The sequence below is a fragment of the Rhinatrema bivittatum genome, chromosome 3 (genome assembly GCF_901001135.1).
Source record: "Rhinatrema bivittatum chromosome 3, aRhiBiv1.1, whole genome shotgun sequence".
Classification (NCBI taxonomy): Eukaryota; Metazoa; Chordata; class Amphibia; order Gymnophiona; family Rhinatrematidae; genus Rhinatrema; species Rhinatrema bivittatum.
The window spans coordinates 147,500,631-147,525,972 of record NC_042617.1 but is presented as its reverse complement, the minus strand read 5'-3'; the positions used below and the strand labels follow the sequence as shown (position 1 = coordinate 147,525,972).

Sequence of the window (25,342 nt, the reverse complement as noted above, 5' to 3'; positions counted from 1 at the left end):
ACTGCTAGTTCTTAGCTCCGGGTTCAGCTTTGCCTCGCCCCAGACCTAGTCTCCAGCTGACCTTCCTGGGAGTAAATCCATATCAATCCAGTGTCCATTTCCAGTGGCAGGAGTCCTCTTCCGGTTAGATCCTTCTCTAGCACTGCCCGGATTCCTCCTTTGTCCTGAGTCTCAGTCCTGCGCATGTCCCGCTCTCTACGTGGTCCGTGACCAGCCTTTCCAGGTTGTGTAGGGCGCGCAGTGGGAAGGGTGGTCCGTGACCAGCCCTCGTCAACTGCGTAGGGCACCCTGAGGGGCAGTGCCTAAGTCTCCAAGTATCCTGAGTCCTTGTCCTCATTTGAGTTTCCTGAGCCTGTGTCTTCATCTGAGTATCCTGAGTCTTCGTTCTTGTCTGAGTATCCGGCGTCCTTGTCTGACTTCCCTGAGTCCACGTTTGAGCAGCCTATATTTCCATCCACGTCTGAGCATCTTGCATCCAAGTTCCAAGCATCTTTGTCTCGTCTGAGTGTTAGTGTTCGTGATAGTTGTGGGTGGATCCTTGGGCCGGTAGCAGATGACCATGCCCCCAGGGGAAGATCCCGAGAGGGACCACCGGTCAGGGTCAGAGTATGGAGACAGATACACACTACTTCTTTTATTAAACAGTATATTGAACCACCAGAGGTGGCAGTGGTGAGCTGGAAGTGCCCAGCTGGGCTGTAGTCCCTCAGATACTGGAACAGCGATCCTGGATAATTGAGCTGTAGAGAAATTGAATATAGTGACTAGGCAGGGTATGCAGAGTTCAGGAACAGAACCTTGATGGTAACACTCACACAATAGTATCTTAGAAGCAGCCCAGGAGCTGGAATGAAGTAGGCCCTCAAGGAGCGAGTACCTGGTTCCAGGGAACGCTCTGAGAGAAAGATTTTAACTCACTGGTGTTGTAGGCAGCGAAAACTTCCTGGCAGAAGTGGTATTCAGTACCAAGTCTGGGAACGAGGGCCCTCGAGGAGAGAGTACCAGTTCCAGACTGCGATCTGAAAAACAAAGAGAAAGTGAGGCCCCCGAGGAGTGAGGACCCCTGGTAAGTCCGAGGAGGCAGAGCAGTAAGGTATGCAGAGAGCGAATCCCATCCGCCGATACCGGGAGGAAAGCCTGGTAAACCTAGTCCTTGCTAACTCGAATAGTTAGCAATTTCATAGACCTTAAATATCCGGTGAAGATGACGTCACCTCAGGGGGACGCCACTGCTGGTACTTGAGTTGGGGCTGCGCTGTGCGCGCACCCTTAGGCTGCTGGGAAACATGGTGGAGTGCAGCGTCTAGCCGGTCCGAGGATGCCGGAGAACGGCAAGATGACGTCGCGGCAGCCAAACTTCCAACAGGCAAAGAGGGAGTCGCCAAAGAGGTAAGAAGGGCATAGTAGAGACGTCGCGCAGCAACGGTCACAACACTGAGTTCCAAGCATCCTCGTCTCGTCTGAGTTCCAAGTTCCAAGCGTCCTCATCTTGCTCAAGTCTTCTAGCCTTGTCCAAGTCTCCGAGTTCCAGTACCATTGCCTGTCCTCGACCTCTGTCAGTCCTGTTGCATCTGCCACTCCCAAGTGGCAGGTCTGAAAGGGCTATCGAATGGCCGGAGGGCTACCTCAGAGACCAGCATTGCGTTGCTGGGTTTCTCCCGGTGCATGCAGGTTCAGCAGCGGTTAGGGCTCCGGTGATCAGCCTGTCTGCCCATGCTTGGACATGTCTTGCCTGCCTCGGCGCTTCTACGGAGCTCTCTGCAGTCACGCCATGGTCCAAGGGCACACCAATCTCCCCGGAATCGGGACCGCTCCCTAGCACTCCCTCAACAAGGACAGAGAGTTGGTGGGGGAGAGGAGGCTTTTGCTGTTGGTAGAAAAGAGGAGGCTGCTTCTGCTGCTGGGCAGGAGATTTGTGGGAGAGGGGACTGCTGCTGGGCAGAGGGTTGGAGGAAAGGGGGCTTCTGCCACTGAGCAGGTTGTTGGGAGAAAGAGGCTCCTGGGAAGGGCTGGAGGAAGAGGGAATAGAAGGCTGCTGCTAAGCAGAGGGAGGGGTCTGCTACTTGGCAGGGGGTGAGGAGGAGAGAGGGAAAAGCTGTAGGCAAGGGATGGGAGATAGAGAATGGGGTGCTGCTGGACAAGGAATGGAGGGGAGAAAGGAGAATGCAGGACAAGGAGTGGATGGGGAAGAAAAAGGAGAGTGTAAGGTAAGCATTAGGTGGGAGAAAGCAAAGGGTATGCAGGTTGAGGAGTAGTGAGGGTGGAAGGAGGATACAGGACAAGTTGTGGAGGTGGGAGTAAAAGAGCCCCAGGCAAGCAGTTGGGCAGGGGGAGGGATACAGGGAAAGGAGTTGGGGAAAAGAGATGGAGGGGGAATGTAAAGCATGGATTGGAGTGGGAAGGAGGGGGAAGCAGGTCACTAAGTGGATTGGGGGAGAGAGAGAGATGCAAGGGAGGGAGTGGAGGTGAAGATAGAGGGGGATGCTGGGCAGGAGGGGAGAGAGAAAGATGCTCTGCTGGAGATGCCATTATCAGATGGACCGCTGTGCCTTTACCCACCAAAGCAGAAAGGGCTGTGTCAAAACAAACCGTGGTAAGTCGGGGGGGGGGGGGGGGGGGGGGCACAGGACAGAAGGAGTGTAATTCTGAATATCTCCCTGGGCATAGAAAATGCTGGTCCCAGAACTGTGTTGGATACAATCTCATCTTTACTACTGGTGCTCTTCATACAATATTTACATTGGGTCAAAGAGAGGTTCCTTTTGAAGCTCCCAAGGTGTAATATGTACAGGCAATATATCAAGGGGAGATTAAAAAACTCCCAATCAGTCTAGCAGTGCCTAGCACAACAAACTATTCATGTTTTTTGCCATATTCTGGTCTCTGATTATATCGTTGTCGTGTTTGCATTGTGTTAAAAGTCAGATGATGCCTGCTGTGATGGAAGTGTTGAAAGACAAAATGTAGTTCCATCTCTGCTGGCTTGCAAGAAAACTGCTACAAGCTACTGTATAGATGGCACTACGCACCCATCCAGGTTCACAAGTTCACCCCAAAGATATCTGAACAATGCTGGCAGGGCTGTGGAGTGGTGGGCACATATTACCACATGTGGTGGCAATGGGCGAAAGTGCAGGCCTATTGGTTGTCAGTCCTGACCTGGATTTCTTCTATTCTTAAACTTGACATCAAAGCGGAACCTTGGCATGTACTCCTGAATCTGCCTTTGGACGATTTCAACAAAGACACACAACATTTTCTCCAACAAGTTTTTATTGCAGCAAGGTTAGTTCTGGCTCAACATTGGAAAAACAGTACAGTCCCTAATCTTGCCATGATGCAACATTAATTCCACTCCTTGTTTCAGATGACCAGTCTTACAGCAATTCACCATGATAGTCTTCAAAACTTTATTAGGATTTGTCACCATACATGGCTTGGCTAGCAGAACAGGGGGGGACGAGCTAAGTTTTCTACTATTAAACTGTGTACGAAATAGGAAACTCATTTTCACAGTACTTATTGTATCCACTAATTATTTCTTATTTAATTATTTCTCACTACTAGCACCCTTGATGAATGTCTCGTTTATATAGTTTTGTCCTTGTTGTCAACAGGGGTTGGGAGGATGGGAAGGGATAATTCATTCACTGTTCATCCAATGTTTGTAAAACAGTTATTGAAGCAGCAGGATGCTCTTGTCTATGTTTATGTTTAATATGTACACTGCAGGGATTCTTTGCAATTTGTAACTTGTACTTTACACTTGTATTTTCCCTGTTTAAACAGGTACTATTGTATTTTTACATCATGTATGCTTTGATAATAAAAAAAATGATTAAAAAAAATTAAAAAGACAAAATACAGCAGTTATCTCCCGGAAAGTGTAAATTTGGAGTGTTGTTATATCTGTATGTAAGGGGATCACCAACGTGGTCCCTTACTGTTGTCTTCAGTTTTCCACACACTGGAAAATGAAGTAAGAGAGAGTAGGAGCAAAATGTGTGTTTGACACTCCCCAGTGAGAGATATCTTCTGTGAGTGGTTAAACAAAACTCATGAACCTACTTGGCTCTGGGTTCTTCGTGAGTTATTTTCTGTCCTGAGAGGGTGGCTGATGGACCCAAAGCTGGGGTTCCCAGGCCGTAAGGATCAGAGAGAACTTGTCTTGGGGTCCAAGAATGGATTCCTGAGATTGTCCAAAGAAGAGGTCTCTAAGAAGAGGAGAGTTAAACTCATACTCATCTGTTGGAGAGAGATTTCTTCAGAGTAGTGCTTCCCAACCCTCTCTTGGAGGCACATCTAACCAGTCTGGTTGTCAGGATATCCTTAATGAATATGCATGAACCAGATTTGCAAACACTGGGTCTCCACTGTATTTGTAACATTTCTATATTATTAATCGGAATACGTTTCTAAGAATGATGTTACGGTTTTGAGGATTACTGAAGTGACAGTAGTATAAGGCCTCTGCATTTTTCTAGCGGGTTAATAGGAAGTAGAGTTCCTGAATCACCTCATCTGGATTCTCTTGGGTTTAGTAGCTCAGCAGGCTGGGGTGTAGCACCGTCCCCCCCTTTCCCCTCAAGAGGGTGAAGGTCCGCCTTCCCAGAAGTTACCTCGATGCTGAGAGAGCTGAAAGTCACAGATGCACCTCTGAAATTCAGGGTGGGTGAGTTGGACACTGCCCTCGTGTAGTGTTTTGCTGTACACACTCTTCATATGGACAGGCTCACCGTACTACCATTCTGTTGAAAACCTTTCCACATTAACTCCAGAACCAGGAACCTCCACTTTAGTCATAAACAGATTGTCACAGACAGCAGTTACCAAGATTCCTACTAAAGGTTGTTCCAGCCATAGAAACCATTTGCAACAAGGGAAGACTGTCATGTAGTAACATAATAAATAACAGCAAAGAAAGGCACAAATGATCCATGCAGTTGGCCCAGCAGATTGCTTAGGATAGTGACTGCCATGTCTTCTGTTAAGGATAGTGACTGCCATGCTGCGTAGTTTACTCCCATGCAGAAATGTTTCACCTAAAGTTATCATAGGTTATTCCATTTCTTCTTTTCCATTCTCTAGCCTCTAGGGATCTGCAGACTTTATCCCATGTTCTTTTGAATTCCAACACCATTCTTATCTTCAGCACTTCTGGGTGGGCATTCCAATCATCCATCACCTTTTCTGTGAAAAAATAGTTAAAAGCATAAGAAGTGCCATGCTGGGTCAGACCAAGGTCCATCAAGCCCAGCATCCTGGTTCCAACAGTAATCAATTCAGGTTGCAAGTATCTAGCAGGTCTCGTAGAGTAGATCTATTTCCTGTTACTCACTTCCAGTGATAGTAATAGCTTTCCTTAGTCTACCTGACTAATAATGTGTTATGGGCTTTTCTTCCTGGAACTCATCCAGACCTCTTTTAAACGCTGTTATGCCTTCAGCATATTTCCACAGTGACTGGGCGTTGGTTTCTTTTCATCTCTGACTGAAAGAAAAGCCTTTCTACATAATCCACTCAGCATTTTCACATCCCAGCTTCTACTTTGATTCCTGGCTGGGGTTCAAGTGTTGTCTATGGAAAGGCTGTTATTTCACTGCATTACTGAACATAACACTACTGCCTGCATTTTGATTTATACATATTCTCACCATGCTATTTATGGTAAAACTGCCATTCTGCAATAAATGTTGATTTATTTTTCTTCTGCTCTTCTCCCCCCATTTTCTTCCCTGTATTTGGTTCATTCATTTTATTGGTGCTGAGTGAAGTTGTGCTATTAAACCTGAAACTTTGGCACATTCTGTTTTTCCACTCTTGGAAGGGAGAAGCGATGAAGGTGGCTGGTAAAGGTGGTTTGCACTGAATTTGCCTTTTTGCCTCTGCTGGAGCTACTGAGTAACACTGGAACTAAGGGCCTGGAAAATTCTGAATTTTATCTCCTTTCTCAAGAATCCCTGTTTACTCCTTACTATCAGGCCGATGGAGCGCACTGTTAGCCTGCTCTTGGACGCGCGTTTTATTCAGTAAGGGGAGGAAAACGCGCGTCCAACCCGCAGCACCTAATAGCGCAAATGCATGTTGATGGCCCTATTAGGTATGCGTGCGGGATACAGAAAGTAAAATGTGCAGCCAAGCCGCACATTTTACTTTCAGAAATTAGCGCCCAAAGGTCGGCGCTAATTTCTTCCGGCACCAGGAAAGTGCACAGAAAAGCAGTAAAAACTGCTTTTCTGTGCACCCTCCGACTTAATATCATGGCGATATTAAGTCGGAGGTCCCGAAGGGTAAAAAAAAAAAAAATTTGAATTTGGCCCGCGTCTTTCGGGCCGAAAATCGGACGCTCAATTTTGCCGGTGTCCGGTTTCCGAGCCCGTGGCTGTCAGCAGGTTTGAGAACCGACGCCGGCAAAATTGAGCGTCAGCTGTCAAACTCACTGACAGCCGCCGCTCCTGTCAAAAAGGAGGCGCTAGGGACGCGCTAGTGTCCCTAGCGCCTCCTTTTCCCCGTTTTGACTGCACCACCTAATTTGAATACTGCATCGCGCGCACCGGCAAGAGGCCAGTGCGCGCGCCGGGAGAGCGGGCGTTAGTCTGCTCTCCCGCAGACTTTAGTGAATCGGCCTGTATGACAGTAGGATTTTATATTGGTTTTGTTTTCATGCCCCTCTCACTGGCCTGCACACCTTGAGGTCGGATTACACCCTCACCAACGTTTTCCATACTCAGAGTTGTCTGGGGCTGGGGATGCTGCAAAGGCAGTGTTCTCTGTCAAATAATTTGCGTACCTTAATAAACTAGTTTAATGTTTGTACATATGAATGAAAAGGGAAATGCTAAGCAGAAAAATCCTGGCTGAAAGTCTGTGTGCCCAAGAAGCAGTGGCCTTGTTTCACCATGTCGCAGAGCCCTGTGTCCCGAGATAATAAAGCCAACAACATGAAAACACTCTAAAACAATGTCTTTCCTCCTTTTTTCTCTCTTGGCATGTTATTTCTTTATTATGTCTGTTAGACTATTCAGTGCTAATGCTATGCAAATTCTTTACTAAAAGTAAATCTTGCTGTATTGCTTGTTTGAATCATTTTTATAATGTTTTTTTTTTCCCAGATCCAGATGTTTATTTTTTGTTGACAGTATATCCCCCTCATTCTTTTTTTCTACCTTTATTATATATGCAAAATATGATTGGTTATCCTTTTTGTATTTTTATCATATAAGAAATGTAAAGTTAACATACATGCTGCAACCATGAAATACCTCCTTTCCCACCACCACACCCATAGCTGTTTTATTTTGTCACTAGGAAGGGATTAGCAACGGAAAGGTGGACAGGAGGTGGAGGAAGAATTCCTGTAGCAGGAAAGGACAACAAAATGATCTAACTTGTACCATTGTGTTCGGATATCAGTAGTCAATAGAACCTTCAGCAACCACTAGCTTTTATAAGATTGGTATACAAATTTTTAGAAGTCATCTGCTTCAGCAATAAAATACCATTTATTATTGATGTTGATGTGCCAAATTCAAATATAGCAATTAAACCAGCCGATTGGCTACTGTTTGCATATTTCAATTTTTACATTTTATGTTTGTCTATTACGGAGATAGAGCTAGATAGTAGAGTTTTAATCACAAGTTGTAAACTTAGATCTTTTCATGTATTTATGGTTGCATAATAATTTCACCTATCCTGTTTATGTAACATTTTAAAAATTAAATCAGGAAAAGGATTAAATAATTAAAATTTACTATGAAGCAAAAGACCAAAAACTATTGGGGTAGATTTTAAAAGGGTTACACGCATACGTTATGCACGTAACCCTTTCAAAATCCCCCTGCGCACGCCCCGGGACGCGCGCAAGTTCCAGGGCTTTGCTAGAGGGGCGTGGTGCCGGCCCGGGGGGGTTTCAAGGGCATGGCCGAGGCCTCCAAAATCGCTCCCAGGCCGGGGAATCGCGCGGCGGCAGCCGATCGGCACGCGTGAGTTATGCCTGCCTGGAGCAGGCGTTACTTTCAGGATAGAGGTGGGGGGGAGGCCGAAGAAAAGTTCCCTCCGAGGCCGCTCCGATTTCGGAGCGGCCTCGGAGGGAACGGGCAGCGCGTGCAGGGCTTGGCGCGCGCTGCCTGGTGCGCGAACAAAAGTACGCGCGGGCGTACATTTATAAGATCTACCCCATTATGTATATATACATAGTTTAGTCCTTATTCAGTGGCTACTTGGATCTTGTTGATTTGTCTCTTGTTTTCATTAAATGAAACATCTTGTCACTGTCCAGCAGTAGTCTCCAAGCACTGATGTGCTTCATTTACCCTGATATTGTTTTTCCTTTGCTGCAATGTCCTGTTGAAATCACTCATTATATTATCGTTCACAGCTCCGCAGTTTGTTGGAAAAAAAAATCTCGATGAGTGTGCAAAAAATGTATCTTTATTGACATGTTGCAGCCAAGGCTTTTGTATACCTTGAGGAGGTTTTCCACCAATTACTTGTAGTTGTCTGCCTTATGGTTTCTGAGAAAATTTGTTATTGCTAACTGGAAGGCTTTCTACGCTGTGTTTTCCTTGTCAAGCAGTGCACAGTTAAATGCATCATCTTAAAGAAGTTTATGAATCTGAGGACCAACAAAAACACCTTCCTTTATCTTAGCTTCACTTAACCTTGGAAATATACTACTGAGGAACTTGAAGGCTGCTTTAGATTTGTCCATGGCCTTCACAAAGTTCTTCATCAGATCCAGCTTGATGTGAAAGGGTGGTAACAAAATCTTCCTTGATTCTACAATTATTTCTGTATTAATTTGAGATCCATTCCTTTGTTAACTCACTTATTCTCCACAATTCCCAAGTCAAAGGTTGTATATACTAACCCAATCAACATTTTTTTTAACTATGTTTTAATCAAATAATCAAAACAATATATTTGAAAAGAAAAATAGTATACATGTCAAATTTTCAATTTAAGAGGAAATTAAAGATAAGAAAAATAAATAGAATGTATAGTACCAAATTTAGACCCCGAATTAAAGAAGGGGGGGGGGGGGAACTAACTACCATGGGGTATGGCAAAGAATACAAAGACATTTTTTCCTAAAGAGAAAGGATGGAGGCAATCAAGCAGTGCACTACCTAATCATTAGAAATCCACATTAGCAGAAGGGGAGGGGGTCCCAATATTACGTTTAGAGTCCAAAAAATTCCTTAACTGTAGTGGGTCAAAAGGAAAAAACGTGAGGAGTCCAAGGAAAATGCACTATGCAAATAGCCCCAAGAGTTAGGACTTCAGGTCTCGTTGCCAAAAACTTCTTTCTGCGTTCCTGTGTGGCTCTTGAGATGTCTGGAAACATCCAGATTTTTTGACCTTTAAAAAAAGAGCATCCTTGTTATGAAAATACAGATGAAAAATGTTATTCCTATCTTGCATAAAGGCAAGAGTCATCAGAGTAGAATGACTGATCACATTCCCTTCCTCAGAGTTTTCCAGGAAATCTGTTAAATTGGTAGGAACATCCACTTGTTATGAAACCTGCCCGCGGGTCTCCCCGCGAGCCGGCCACTCACCCCATGCTGCTGTGTCTTCTGCCGACGCAGCCGGAGCCGCGGCCTAAAGTTCTTCATGCGGCCCGGAGGCCGCCCCCGTCTCTTCCAGTCTTCACCGCGGCCGGAGCCGCAGACTTTCCAGCTTCCTTCGGGGCTGGGAGTGCCCCCGACGTCATCGCCATCTTCGCGGCGCTAGGCCGCAAGCCCCGGCGCCATCCGGCGGCTAGAGCCGCCCCCGGGGCTCCCCGCAGCAGCTGGAGCCGCTGCCAAAGTCAGGGCCTGCTCCTCAGGCCCTGCCCTGCTTCCTACGCAAGTACGTCTGTGCAGGCCGCTGTCCGCGGTCCTGCACTCCCTCTAGGCGCGCGGCCGCGTCTTCCTTCTGTATTTAAATGGCCAGATACAGGAAGTGTCTGGGCCCCACCTTGATGACTATTTCCTGCCTCAGCCCTATATAGGGCTGCTCCGTCAGTTCTCCAGGGCCTTGCATCATCGTCGAATCTTCGCTCTGGAAGCTCCGGCCTGCCAGAGTCCATGAGAGGTCTTCCAGTCTTCTAGGAGCTCCTTGTTTCGTTCAGCTGTTCCATGTCCAAGTCTTCGTGCCTGAGGTCCATGTCCAGGTGTCTTCGTTCTCCTACGTCCTGGTGTTCCTGCCTTCCGTGATGTTCCTTCCTTCGCCTCACCTTCTACGCTCTCGAGCCTTCTGGTCCGGTAGGCCAGGGGTCCCTCAGATGCAGTACTCCTGAGTGGACTAGCCTGCTGGTGGACGGTCGTCCTGTGCTCCTGAGCAGTCGTGTCCCAGATGTGTGTTCCTGTGCTGTCCCGCTCCCGTCGTGGTCCGTGACCAGCCTTGGGGCTGTGTAGGGCGCGTAACGGACAGGGTGGTCCGCGACTCAGTCCCGCGGGTGGCCTGAGTAGGGCGCCCTGAGAGACAGTGCCAATGTCCATACCTCGTGTTGCCGTTGCATCAGCCATGTGTCTTCGTCCCTGGATGCCATTGCATCACTCCATAGTCATGTCTTCATGTCAAGGCCTGTTTGCCCTCAACCTCATGCCAGGCCTGCTGCTCCATGCTGCTCGCAGCAGGTCCGAAAGGGCCCGGAATGGTCGGAGGACCATTCACCTTCCAACATCCTTGGATGTTGCCCAAGGGAGCTTGCCGGTCTGGCCGAGGGCACGATTGTTCAGCCACGCGGAGCCACCGCCAACCCTTGGCTCAGTCCGGAAGGTCTGGGTCGGGCTGAGGCCTATGGGCACACTAAACCACCATACACAACACCACTACAGCATTGCCCCCATAACCTTTAGAAATAGGCAAAAAATAGATTTTCTCCATTGAAAGTAATGCATTTTCTGGTTTTGATAAAACTTCCTTTAAATAATATAGTAAATAAATCAGCAGGTGCCATCAAAGGAATCTGAGGAAAGTTAAAAATCCTCAAATTTAAAGACCTTAAAGAATTTTTGATATTTTCAATTCTACGTGAAGTAGAAGATCTTTAATATGAACTTCTTGTACTTTCGCCAAGGAAGACTCTCCTTCAGATAATTTGAAGTCTCTGGAAAAAAAGTAAGTTCTTCGGATTGAAATTGATTGTGCAAGTTAGTGGTCATAGATACTAAAGATGTAACGGATTTATTAACCGACATCAGTACTGTCCACAAACTTTCCAGCATTATTTCGGGAGGTTTTATAGAAGAAGCAAAATCGCCTGAGCCCTCAAGGGAGGCTAAAGAAGAAACAGCGTAAACCTTAGGACTCACTTCAAATGATCCATCAGTCAAGGAGGACTGCACAGCTGTACTCTCTGCATACAATGGTGCTTCCCGTGACTCCAGTGTTACTCCAAGCAACCTCCGCAGCTGAATCTGCTCCGGGTAAGCAGGAGGAGAGGAGTCAGAAGACACAACAATTTGACTACATTCATTTCGAAAGCATTTTGGCTGTAGACCAGTGTTACTGATGGATATAAAGTTTTGTCTTTACTGAAGTCTAATTCAAACTAGAAATATAAAGTCTCCCTCCACTGTATATTACTTTCAAATATGTTGCACCCTGCTTTAAGTGAACTTCTTATTCAAAACATTAGTAATAAATTCAAATAAATTAAAAAAACATGGGATGGGGTAATGAGGAGAGGGAAGGAGGGAGAGGAACAGGGAAGAGGACAAGAGGTAAGACATTCAGGAAAGGATCATGGGGTGAGAAGACGCTTGGGAATGGGTCATGGGAGAGAGAAGGGTCTATAAGGGGTGGGCAGGAGGGAGATCACAGTTTATATCAGAAACTATTCCTTGTTTAATATTGAATTTATACATTACAAATTCTTCCATTATTATTTTCTATTACATTAATCAATCAGTTTTCCATATGACATTTAACTGACTGTAAAACTTAAATAGATACATGTGGGTGTCTGTGAAAAATTTGGAGGTTGAAAAGAGGTCCACACTCCCCAAAAGGTTGGGAAGCCCTGGCCTATGTAAAGACAAGGACAACATTCAATGACTCGCTCTCAGGTTTGACAGGGCTTGAACTAGCAACCCTCAGGGGCAAAGAAGCAATAAAGGAGCTACAGAAGATGCAGAACCAAGGAGAAGCTAGTAGATACTTAGAACATAAGAATTTAACATAACATAAGATTTGCCATCCTGGGTCAGATCAATGTTCATCAAAACTAGTATCCTGTTTCCAACAGTGGCCAATCCAGGTCACAAGTACCTGGCAGGATTCGAAAAGGTTAATGGACTGCATGCTGCTTATCCCAGGTATAAGCAACGGATTTCCCCCAGTCCACTTTAATATTTAAACATTTTATATACCGTTGTTCCATATAATGATCACAATGGTTTACAGAAGTAACATTGATTGATTGATTTTTATATACCGTCATTCGGTCGAGCCATCACAACAGTTTACAGATGTCACAGCATTAAAAAATACAATCAAGTAAATAAACTATAAATAAAAAGCTTATTATATTAATAAAGATACAATAAATACTCAGTAAAATTAAGAATAAAAGAGTGTTAAAAAACATTAAGGTCAGGGAGGTCATAAGGGGCGGAGTATGTTTCAAATTTTATATCTCGTTGTGAATCTATTGCGTCCATCGGTCCTAGACAGCTTCGCCCCATATGCCTCACCTTGTTCACAGCTCCTCCCGCTTACCTTGGGATAATGGCTACTGCCGCATCTGCAAGCCGCCCTCTCCGGCGTTCCCGGAACAGCTATGGTGCTGCCTCCCGCCATGTTCCTCTCAAGGGCCTACTAGGGTATGCGCGCACACGCACACCACCCAAGTCTTTATTCCAGCATTGGCACGAACCTCGGGGGCATCCCCCTCAAGTGACGTCATGCCATCCGGGTATATAGCCTGTACTTGATTGCTAACTCGGTGAGCTAGCAAAGGACTGGATTCGTCCGGTCTAAGCTACTCTGCCGCTTCCATGCTGCCGCTGGAAGCTCTCTCTGCCCTTCGGGGTATTGACTAACCTGGGTACCCGCTCCTCGGGGGCCCTCTGCTTTATTTCAGGTGCCTTACAGGGATCAGGTACTCGCTCCTCGAGGGCCTGCTCTCCCTGCCAGCACCATCTACTTCTGCCTGGTGGAATTGCATACTTGCAGCTACCATCTAGTGAGTAATCTAACTCTCAGTCTGTCTCATCCACCGCGCTGCCTTGCTGGGAAACCTACAACCGGAATTCCCCTATACCAACGGGGTGAGACTGGTCCCCTCTGCCGAGGGTCCCGAGACTGCTACATCCAGACTACCTCACTACTGGTGGTATACATCAAGCTATACAATAAAAGATCTAATTTTGTGTTTGTGCGTCCTGAGTCTAGCCCAGTACTGTGTCTCCCCATGGGGCCCCTCCCCGTGGGCGTGGTCATCTACCACAGTACCCAAGAATCCACCCAAACACTGCTTCACCATAACAGAATCGTCAAATGATTTAGAATAACCAAGTTTTCAAGTTAGATCTGAATAACTTGGGATTCCGTTGTGTGCCTAAGGAAGTCGGTAAGGAGTTCCAGATTTTGGGGCCTGCTATGGAGATAGCTCTGTTTTGTACATCTGATAAATGAGCCTTTCTTATCGAGGGAATTGTTAAAAGGCCTTGACCGGTAGAAGGAAGATTTCTACCTGGGACATGAAGCCCGATTGCTGCATTTAGCCAGTCTGTTTGCTCATCATTAACGATCTTATGTAGTAAACAAAGTACTTTAAATTCAATGTGCTGTTTTATTGGAAGCCAATGTAGAGATATTGGTATAGGTGTAATGTGATCAATTTTCTTTTTCCCTGTCAGTAGTCCTGCCGATGAGTTCTGTAGAACCTGTAAATGACAGTGTAGAGGTGGGCAGCCCAAGTAAAATAGAATTGCAATAGCTGGTATTGGCAAAGATTAGCAGTTATGAACTGTATTACAACTGTACTACAACATTCATAATTATTAATCAACAAGTCTTGATGATTTTCGTTGTAGGTATTCATAAGCAGTGATTATCATATCTCAATTAAAATGAAATGTTCCAATACATATTAAATTACTTACTAAAGATCTAAGATTTAAGGCAGATAATAAATGATGGATTATAGACATTTTTTCCAGGAACTTGTCTTTTTTTAAAACCAGCCACACACTAAGTTTGCACTACATCCTCCAATATCGAATTCCAGAGTTTAATTATGCATTGAGTAGAAAAATATTTTCTCTTATTTGTCTTAAATTTATCACCTAGAAACTTCATTGAATGTCCCTTAGTCTTTGTACTTTTTGAAAGGGTAAACAACCAAATGCATTTACCTGATCCACTCCACTCATTTTATAATCCTCTATCATATTGGCCCTCAGCCATCTCTTCTCCAAATTGAAGAGTGCTAACATTTTTAGCCTTTCCTCATAAGGGAATTGTTTCATCCCCTTTATCATTTTGGTTACCCTTTTCTATACCTTTCCTAATTCTGCTATATCTTTGAGAGACGGTGACCAAAACTTCACACAGTACTCAAGGCAAAATTTCTGGATGGAATAAAAGATTGCCTCACAGAGCAACCAGCTCAGGAACCCGCAAGAGAGGGAGCCATTCCAGATCTAACCCCAATTGAAGACAGGATTTGGTGTGATAGGCAACAGTGTTGGGGGTCACAGTGGCCCCCTTGACTGCTTACCTTGCTGGGTCCGGGACCGACCAGGCAGGAGCCCCCCTAGGGCAGACTCTGTCGGTCCTCACATTCTTGTGCCTGGTGCTTCCACCTGGGGAAGAAGGTGTTAGTGGGTGGGATCTCCCTCCCTTCACCCCAGAAAAACAAATGGGACTGTGAACAAGGCTGACAGTATATACAAATATCTAAAGGTATATTAGACTATATAAGTACCGTATTTTTCGCTCCATAAGACGCACCTGACCATAAGACGCACCTAGGATTCAGAGGGGGAAAATTAAAAAAAAAAAAAAAATTTGTGCTAAACCGGCTCTGCGTCTGGGCGTCTTATGGAGCAAATTAGGGGAGTGCATAGCTTTTTTTTTCTCCCCATTTTGTTTTCGGGTCTTGGGAGGGCCATTTCGGTCCACTCCCCAGATCAGAAAACTTTTCTTTCTCTGGGAACCCCTCCCCCCCAAAAAAACCCCATCCCAACCCTTTCAAATTAACAACCCCCACCCTCCTGACCCCCCCCAAGACCTGCCAAACGTCCCTGGTGGTCCAGGAGCGGTCCGGGAACGGTCTCCTCGGCTTCGGCCGTCGGCTGTGTGTAAACAAAATGGCGCCGACAGCCCTTTGCCCTCTCCATGTCACTGAGACCGACCAATAGCAGCGGTCGGTCCCAGTGACATAGTGAGGGCAAAGGGCCGTCGGCGCCATTTTGATTACTGGCAGCCGACGGCCCTTTGCCCTTACTATGTCACAGGGACTACCGCTGCCATTGGTCGGTCCCAGTGACATAGAGAGGGCAAAATACCATCGGTGCCATTTTGATTACTGGCAGCCGACGGCCCAAGCCCAGGAGATCGCTCCCGGACCGCTCCTAGACCCCCGCTGGACCACCAGGGACATTTGGCAGGTCTTGAGGGAGTCAGGAGGGTGGGGGGGGGGGGGGGGGTTTTTGTTAGATTTTAGTTTTTTTTTTATATTCGCTCCATAAGACACACATACATTTTCCCCCCACTTTTGGGGGAAAAAAAGTGCGTCTTATGGAGCGAAAAATACGGTATATACATTTCTACATGACTATGTACATTGCTAACAGCGATCACAACATGATCAAATCTGACTTAACGACTTGCCCTACAGTTGTCAGGAAGGTAGGCTTGCTCAGTTAGTCCAGCAAAGGGTGAGCCCTGATTGGTTACAGTATACAAGAATGAAGGACCCAGCCAGTCACGTATTCACAATATCCACAATGAGATAAATTTGAATGCTAGCAGTGCATGCAAATGTATCTCATTGTGAATATCCTGAATACCCAACTGGTTAAGGGTCCTTCAGGACAGGTTTTGGAACCTTTGGTATATAAGAATAACAGACCAAGCTTTGCTGGTCAACAGACTCCTAGGATACAACCTTCAGAAATTGTGCTTGTCTGGCTTTGATCCAGCTGCATAGGGGTGTGCACAGAAATAAATGTAGGTTTGGTTTGGATTTTTTGATTGGCTTTCTGTTTCATTCTGCTCATTCGTGTCCATTAAAGTCAATGCATCCTATTTTTTACTCTAACTTTGAGTCTTCTAGGGATCAGCAGCAGAAGCAATGGCACCCCAAGACACCAAGAGTAGCATGAACACCCCACAGCACCAGAAGAAAATCAAAGAACATCTACAGTGGCATGAATAGCTCAAAACATTGTGAAAGGGGCAAAGTGGCACAAATTCAGCTCCAATCGATCTTACCTATCAGCTACGTACCATTAAATCAACAAGACCAATCAGAAAAGCCTACCAAGGCACCCTGTTCATCCCCCAAGCCAAAACTCCGCTAAGGGACAGGGCTTTTTCCACCGCAAGTCCTTCTCTTTGGAACTCACTTCCACCAAACCTCAGACAAGACCCCTGCCATCTGTCATTCAAGAAAAAACTGAAAACTTGGCTTTTCAGCCAAGCTTTTCCCTGATCACTCACAAGCTACGTCCAACTTACAATTATGTTCTGCTTCGCACTAATTTGTATAACTCCACCACCTTAAAGCTTTAATCTTCCCTTTAAACTCCACCCCCTTTCCCTCCCCATTAAACCCTCCATCCTCTAGACCCCCTGTTTTTCCCTCTCCTCCCTCCACCACCTTGTTCCTCCCTATGCTTATCCTCCCTGCACCCTAGCACAATTTTCGTTCGATACATCCACATGTAAGTTATTTATTATAAGGTTTCATCAGCCTCTCACTAGGCTTCTGTATAAAAGGAATATTTCTCTAATACCATGTTACTCAGTGTTCTTATATGTTATTTACTATATTTATTGTTGTACATCATTGTATATACTGATGTATATCATTGTTCTTGTATATTATTTACTATATTTATTTTGTTACTTAAAGTTCTTCGTTATATGTAATGCTACCAAGCAAGTTTAATTGTTCTCTGTAAACCGATTTGATTTGCATACTATGTAAGAAGATCGGTATATAAAACCCAAAAATAAATAAATAAAGTGTTAGTATTCCACCTGCTACACAGCCTCATCCTACCCTGCTGCCTCCTGCAATGATGCCTCCTCATGAGCAGAGACCTCTAATGAGCTCTACTTCCAGCCACCAGAGACAGCTACTCAGTGACCACCTGACTCAGTTTGTGGTGTACCCTTCTCTCCACTAGGGGACCTCGGTGAGTTTAATCTTCAGTCTTGCCAAGTTCCTTCTCAATGCTTGCACCACACCCAAGTTCCAGCCCTATGTAAATCATCCTTCCCATTCACCTTTGCCTCTTCATTGAGTTACTCTTCGATCTCTGACCTGGCCACGCTTACCTTGATTCTTGCCTTGTGGCTTCCAGGCCTTCTTGCTCCTTGTGGCCTACTCAGACCTTCCCTCACCTATAGGCTTCTGAGCCCTCTTGTACCTTGGGCCTTACCTTATGGCCTAGCCAGGCCATACCTTGTTTACCAGCCTCCGGGCGTCTTGTTTAGTAGCCTACGACCTACTGTACTGTTTCCTTCGGGCTTCTATATTCTTTGTTCAGTGTAGGCTAGTCTAGTCCTTGCCGGGTCCTGTCCATGTCTGGGTTTGTCATGCCCTGCCCAGTCCATCTCTTGTATTCTTGCCTTGTCTAGCCATTGTCTGTACCTGTGTCCTGTCATTGCCTTGTCTCTGTCAGTATCTGTCTAGTTCCAGGTCCTGCCCGGTATATTGCCTTGCCTACAGTCTGTATAGAAAGCCTCCAGCCTTTCCAGCCAAGCCAAGCCAAGCCTTGCTCCAGCCTAACCAGTCTCTCAAAGGCTTCCTCCTGTCTTGCTCCTCCTGTCATACACACCATAATGTACTGCTGCCGCAGAGACCTATTGGCCCCCAGAACCCAAGGGTTCAACCTGCAGGGAAGAAAGCTGGTTAGGCTGAAGACCGACCCTAGTCCTGCCCTGAATTCTGCCTTGCAGTCCTGTACTGCTCCTGGGGTGATATACCCCCAGCAGCAGAGAGACCCTATCATAGTGACATGGATAACCTGAGCACCAAAAAGGGGCAAACCCACACAAACAGAGGAATGATTACTCCCAAGACACAGAGAGAGGGGTATAGCATCAACATCGCAAGGCACAGAACTGAGGTAGGGGCTTTTAGTATTACAGTTGTAACCCCCATGAGCAGAAAAGAAAAGGAGGAACTTTAGTTTCTCACATATTGAGTATTAATTTAAAGTTACCTAGACTTAGACCTAACGCCTAAACCTAGACCATCACCTAGACCTGTTTTTAGTGTTAGGCAATTCATAAATTTTAATAAATGTACTTCCTGGGAAAGGAGTGAAATCTGGAAAGTGAGAATACTTTTGAGAAAAGAACTATGTTTTTTGGTTTAAGGAAAACTGTGATAAAAGTTTTATTTTAATTATTGAACCGAGACCAATCTGATATTTTGTGTTGGTAAATCCTTGTAACTGCAGAACAAGGAATAGAAAAGGTTAATATTTGAAGTTCTTTGAAAACCTTGGAAAAGGAAAAGAAATTGGTTAATATTGAAAAAAATGTATATTTAATTGTTGAAGATTTATTTCCAAAATGTTGTTAATGGTATTCCTTGAAAGTATAAAAAGAAATTCTACTGGTTAATGAAAGAAGTTTCATCAATCTTTGTTCTTCTAAAAATAAACTGTTTCATTTCATAATTGAGTCAAGGTAATTATTACTGTAAATTATAGTTGATTAAACCTTTATTCTTGTTTATTATTTACAACCAATTATACGGCACCTATTTTCTCTCCTACCTCAAAGGAAACCATTTGTATCACTACTAATTACAATACAGAAAAGAGACTTTCTTTTTGTGCGACTTCCACTGGAGGAAACGTAAAGAAGAGACACCATCTAATTTGGCTTTATGATTATCAATACATTTCTCTCAGTCTTACTTTCCTGTAATTCACTATGTGGCCCTTCCTTGGTCCAGACCATGAATTACCCCTATGCTTGGAGTGGGGAGTACCACATGAGAAATCATATTTACTAACATGATTTATCTATCTTCGGGTTTGTAGCCTGAGTGGGGGATGAGACAAGGTCTCAGTCACCCCAACAATTCTCTGCTCTTCCCAAACAACCTCTCACTTTTGGCACCACAAACCAGATAAAATCACCACATCAGAACAATACAATAATCAACCCTTTTACTAGTATTGTGTAAGTAGGCAGTAAATCCAACCAGAACATTAAATGGGAAAAGTACAGTAGTGAAGTATAATATAAACTTGCAGTTTCATTATTTTAAATCATGCAGTGCAAAAATAACCCTGGGTATGGCCTGTAGGCCAGGGCAACCAACATACTCCTATGGATAGTTAGAAAAAATAAGAAACGCTAATAGAGAAAGGTTGGGGGGAAAAGCAGTGAAGTACACAGCTTTCAAAAAGTATCTTTACCCCTGAGAACCCCACCCCAAAAAAGGTGGTGGGGGGGGGGGGGGGAGGGAAACAGATCCACCCCAATGGCACCAGTTTGGTTTTTTTCCCACACAATTTTGTGTTTGGGACAGGGTGCACCCATTACAATCAAGAAAATGAAGAAGTCCCTCTTCATAGTGGGCTAAATGACAAACCAAATAGATGAGTACTGCAGTGTGTGAAAGGTCTCTCTTTCCTGGGGAGATTCCCAAATGGTTTACTTGGTACTAAACAGAAAGCTGTCCTGGTTTCTGTCTCTTACAGAAAGACCACTGTCCACCAGTTTCTCTTTCCCAGCAAGGGTTTATGCTTGACTTCAGATGAAAGGCTGAAACAATTAAGATGAATTTGTTACAAAAGGCAAAGAAATAAACCTTCTCCCTCCTCTGTTAATATACTCTCTGTGCAAAGTTTAGATTATTTAATTCAGTCTCTAAGGAGGGTGATCCAGCCGTATGCTCCTGGGCCTGGAAAGGAAGTCTATGTCTCTAAGTTCCTGGCTCCTCTGTCCCTTGTTGGGATTTTATATGAAGCTCGGCTATGTTGCGAGAGCGCAGTCGCTTGTTCGGGACAGAGTGTGTGTCCTTGGACCACAGCATGAGCCCAGAGGAGAACTCGGAGCATGCACCGTGACAGGCGAGGTGTATCCAAGCACGAGCGGACAAGCTTGTGCTTGGATACAAGACTTGGAGCACTCTGACCTCTGCCGAACCTGAATGCACCAGAAGAGACCCAGCAACGGCCACTCTAAAGCCTTTTTGGACCTGCCGCCTGAGAATGGCAGGTGCGACAGGACGGACAGAGGATGACTCTGAAACTAGGATGAGACGTAGGCTCTTGAAGACTTGGACGAGATGAAGGGCTGAAGAGTCAGACAAGGCACTGCCCCTCAGCGCGCCTTACACAGCGCCCCTTGGGCTAGTCACGGACCACGCTGTCCCACTGCACACCCTACACAGCCTGAAGAGGCTGGTCATGGACTATGCGGAGAACGGGGTGAGCACAGGACTGAAGCTCAGGAAGAAAGAGGAATCTGGGCAGCGCTTGAAGAAGGATCCAACCAGAACAGGGCTCCAATGACCGGGAACAGGATACCGGATCAAATATGGATTTAGGCTTAACTCACAGGATGGTCATCTAGAGACTGGATCTGGCAGGAAGAGACAAGGCTGCAACTCCCGGAGCCAGGAACTGGGGAATCAGGAACAACTGGACGCAGGGACCGAAGAGACTGGAATATCTAAAGATAGAAACCGAAGACACTGGAACATCTGGACAACGAGACAGGCAAGGACGCAGGATCCATCGAGAGACCAGGAACACAGAATGAAGACAAAGGGGCTCCCAAGAAGAACAGAGGACCTTGAAGAAGTAAGGTTGGACCTTGGAGCCTCCTGGAACGAAGAGATGGGATGAAGAATCCAGGAGCAGGCAAGTTCCCTGCGAAGGCGACGAGGGACTGGCAAAGAGCCCTTTTATAGGGCTGAAGAGGAGATGTGGAGTGACATCATCTAACTGGGCCACGGGGCTTTTCCTGCCGCAGGCCCTTTAAATATTGTAGAGAGGTGCGGCTGGGTACCTAGGGAGAAGCCCGTTGCAGGAACAGCAGCGGCGGCATCCTGCCACAAAGGAAGGAATGGCGTTTGGTGGCAGGCAGGGCAAAAGCAGCCCCCTGCTGCAAAGAAGGCAATGGCGTCGGTGGCACCCAGGCCGTGAATAGAGCGGAGACGATGGTGGCCTCCGGGCTGCAGGGAGAGCAGGGGGCGATTGCAGCCTCCAGGTCGCAAAGGAGAGGCAGCATGATGGCGGTTCCATGCATGGAGGAAGGACCATGCCGGCAGCGGCTCCCATCCGCAAGGAAGGTCCCGATAGCGGCTCCAGCCACGCAGGATGGGAACGGCATCGGGCTGCAGGGAGGTGAGAAGCTGTTCGCGGCTAGGCCCGCAAGCAGAACCGTAACAGGGTATGAAGCAAGAACAGCTGTCTTTCTCTCTATTTCCTCATATCGCAAACGTCTGTCTTTCCTCTTGATAATTAGGTCTTCAGGAGAAGAATTGATTGCAGAGCTGTCAGATGCACTCCTCTCTTCCTGGGTCCTGGCTCCAACACTTGGCAATCCCCACCTGCACACACAGATATAGCCAGTCAAATTGTGCCTTTTCTACCTTAAAGTTCTCCCAGCATTCCTTCTCTGCTGGCTATGTAGTGCTGTTCTCTAGTGGGCTAAACAGTACAGCCCTTTTCCCAACTTAACACTGTGAGTGCTGGATGCTGGTTCTTGCAGAACATTTTGTCGTTCACAGATCACACAGGGGTTTTTGACGTATTTTTATATTCTTCATCTTGACTGTGGCAGCTTGTAGTCTCTGCAGGGTTGAAAACTCCTTTTTAACAGGTCCAAAACTCATCACTTAGATCCAAACGTAGCTTGGTCCACATTGTAAGGTTCCAACACATGATAAGCTCATGGGGGAAGGAACCTGTTTTATAGTAGCTTGCTACAATTACTTAAACCAATTTCTGTATGTATTTAAGTGTATACTTCGCTGCATTTTCTGTGTGAATTTCTGGCCAGAAAACTTTGGGGTAGATTTTAAAATGTACGCGTGCGGCGTACATTTGTGCGCACTATCCGGGGCGCACAAATGTATGCCCGATTTTATAACATGCGCGCGCAGCCACGTGCATGTTATAAAATCAGGGGTCAGTGCACGCAAGGGAGTGCACCTTGCGCATGCTGAGCCCTCGGGGAGACCAGCCACTCTGAGGCCGCTCCGAAATCGGAGCGGCCTCAGAGAGAACTTTCCTTCCCCCCCCCCCCCCCCCACCTTCCCCACCTCCCAGCCCAAAAAAACCCCACCCCGTACCTTTATCTCACAAGTTACGCCGGTGCGCAATCCCCTGGCACAGCTGCCGTGTGGAGGCCTCTGGCCATGCTCCCACCCCGCCCCTTTTTGCAAGCTCTGGGACTTATACGCGTCCTGGGGCTTTACGCACGTTGCCGGGCCCGGTGCACGTGACCCTCCCTACGCGTGTAAATCCTCCTGGATTTACGCACGTAACCCTTTGAAAATCTGCCCCTTAATGTTTTTGCAGCAAGTGTGCAAATTCAACTCATGATTCTGAAGAATCTTTGCTAGTGATGCTGGAGTGTGTTTGCATGCTTTCTTCTTCTTGAACCTCTTCCATGGTCCCTAGTCTACCCTCAGCACAACACCTACTATTCTAACTTTGTAAAATAAAGAAGAGAAACTGTCCACTCTTGCAAAGTACCTTCTGGCATTTCTAGGTATGCATATACCTCAATTGCTGGAATACTGAACTGTTTTGTGAATTAGCTAGTAACAAAAATAAATAAACAAATAAATAAATAAATGTGTCCTTAACTAAGTTTGTCAGAGAATCAAATTCACCTTTTCTAATTATATGTTTATCAATCTCACCTGAACAGAATTTGTGAGATTAATTGAGACAATCTTATTCCTGTTTCAATAAGTAAGGAGTGTAGCTGCTTTTATTTCAGCTCAAAGGGAGTAAGAGAAAGAGGAAGACTTGGTGAAAAGAATGGCAGAGGGAGAGGAAAGGCATTGCCTCTTTCTGAAAGGGTACCTAAAAGTGAAAATTGTCTGCAGCAATCACACTAACATGCTTCTGCTTCTCTGAGTTCTCATACCATCTGTCCCCAACAGTCTCCTTTTACTTGTGCATACATTTTTCTGAGATCAGTACACATCCGGGCAGAATAAGATAGTCCCAGACTCATATTCCCAATCCTTTACTATTGAATTCCTTAAATTACTCATGGTATCTCTCTGGATTTTTTTTTTTTATTATTTAAAAGTTTTATATACTGCACCCTACAAGAAATTGTTTGGGGTGGTTCACAAAAGTACATGCATATTAAAACATATTCAAAATAAAATACATAAAAATAAAATAAAACACTAATTTAAAGCAAAAAAACAAAAGTTTTACATCACACAAAATAAATATCAAACTAGGAAAGTTTCAGCTCTGCATTCATTTTAGAAGATGGAGTACTAAACTATCTCAAAGCTAGTCATGTGACTAGGATAAGGTCAGGTCAGTGCCTTTTTCAAAATGGCGCCAACCGGGCCCCATTGCAGGATTCCTTTGGCTATTTTAAGGTGTCTCTCTCTGCATTCCCTGCAGTGCCTCTCTCTGGGTAATTGCCAGTGCTTCACTCTTCTCCCAGACCACTAGCTCTACTACCGGTATGTCCAAGAGACAATGAGAGCAAGCTGTGCTTCCTGTCTCTTCTCTTCCTTAGTCCAGGACAGCTAGCTCTTTATGAGGCTCTCCTGTAACTGCCTTTACTCTTCCAAGAAGATCTGAATGAAAGCTTGCATACTTCTATCAGTCATGCTTCCACTTATTGACTTTTGGTGCTTAGTGCAGAACCTGGGCTTACATCTGCAAGCTACACCCTACACACTCACTAGCAGTTTCACTTTTTTCCAGGGTCATGCCCTGTTCCAGCCACAGTGCACACTACTTTTCTCTCATTCTTTAGTTGGTTTTTTTTCTTATAAGGAAAAGTTAAAAAAACAAACAAACCCTGCCTTTCCGGTACTAACTTCACTGAGTACAAGCCCAATCTCCAGAAAGAGCTTGCTTCATTTGTCTGCTGTAAACCTAAACCTGACTTCCTTCCAGGTCCCATAGACCACTGTTTAAAGGCAGTTTCAGTTTTGTTTTGTTTTTAGTGCTCTTTGAGCCAACAACTTTCAGTGCTTGCAGTGCTAACAACAGTTTTCTTCTGTTCCAGCTCCCTTCCTTAGGCAGGGTTACATAAACTTTTGTTTTCTTTTCTACTTTACTTTTACTCTTACCTCCTCCTGCCGTCGCCTCTCCGGCCTGCGCAACTGGCGCTGACCCGCCGAGGTCGAAGGCCTCCGGATCGCTGCGCACGTGGGGGCCACCCCGAACCTGCCCCTCCGATCCGGCTCTCTGGAACAGCCTGAGTCGGCTGCTAAGCCCGCCCACTGACTGCCGACGTCAGCCAAGACCTGGATCAAGCCATTGAAAGGCTCTGCAGCAGGTACTCTGCCTCTTACCTCCTCCTGCCGTCACCTCTCCGGCCTGCGCAACCCGCGCTGACCCGCCGGGGTCGAAGGCCTCCGGATCGCTGCGCATGTAGGGGCCACCCCGAACCTGCCCCTCCGATCCCGATCTCTCTGGAACAGCCTGAGTCGGCTGCTAAGCCCGCCCACTGACTGCCGACGTCAGCCAAGACCCGGATCAAGCCATTAAAAGGCTCTGCAGCAGGCGCCCCTTATTGCTGGCCCCTTGCAAGTGGCATTCATTAAAGTAAATTGTACCGTCACAGCCCCTCTAGACATCTGCTAGCTTCCCCCTTTCAGTACATCTCTATTTATATTTCCTGACCGGCACTAAATTCTCCCTCCTCTCCCCTTTTATTACACCCTCCTCCTCCACTACTTAAACCCTTAAATCCTCTCACAAGTCCCACTGTGGCACTATAAACAACCCTTCACTGTGAAAAGCACCCCATTGCACATCTTCCCGTTGAACACACCCTCCCTCCCCCACTCCTGGCCCATTCCCTCCCACCAAGTTCTACTAAAAGCTCCACCTCCTAGTAATCTAACTTCCCTGTCACACCCCTCCCCTCACTATCATGCTGAACCTTAAGATACCAACACTTAAATATCACAATCACAAACCCCTCC

At 45.9% G+C, this 25,342-nt stretch overlaps 1 long non-coding RNA gene across 1 annotated transcript; it reads right to left on the bottom strand.

Annotated features, from left to right (window-relative positions):
- Positions 1–3,532: 3,532 nt before the first annotated feature.
- LOC115087099 lies at positions 3,533–24,827 on the bottom strand. The gene is made up of 3 exons (XR_003855433.1): positions 24,707–24,827; positions 11,304–11,408; positions 3,533–5,190 (listed from the first exon to the last, which is right to left on the bottom strand). It is a non-coding gene; the product is annotated as an uncharacterized LOC115087099 (long non-coding RNA).
- Between the last annotated feature and the right edge of the window lie 515 nt (positions 24,828–25,342).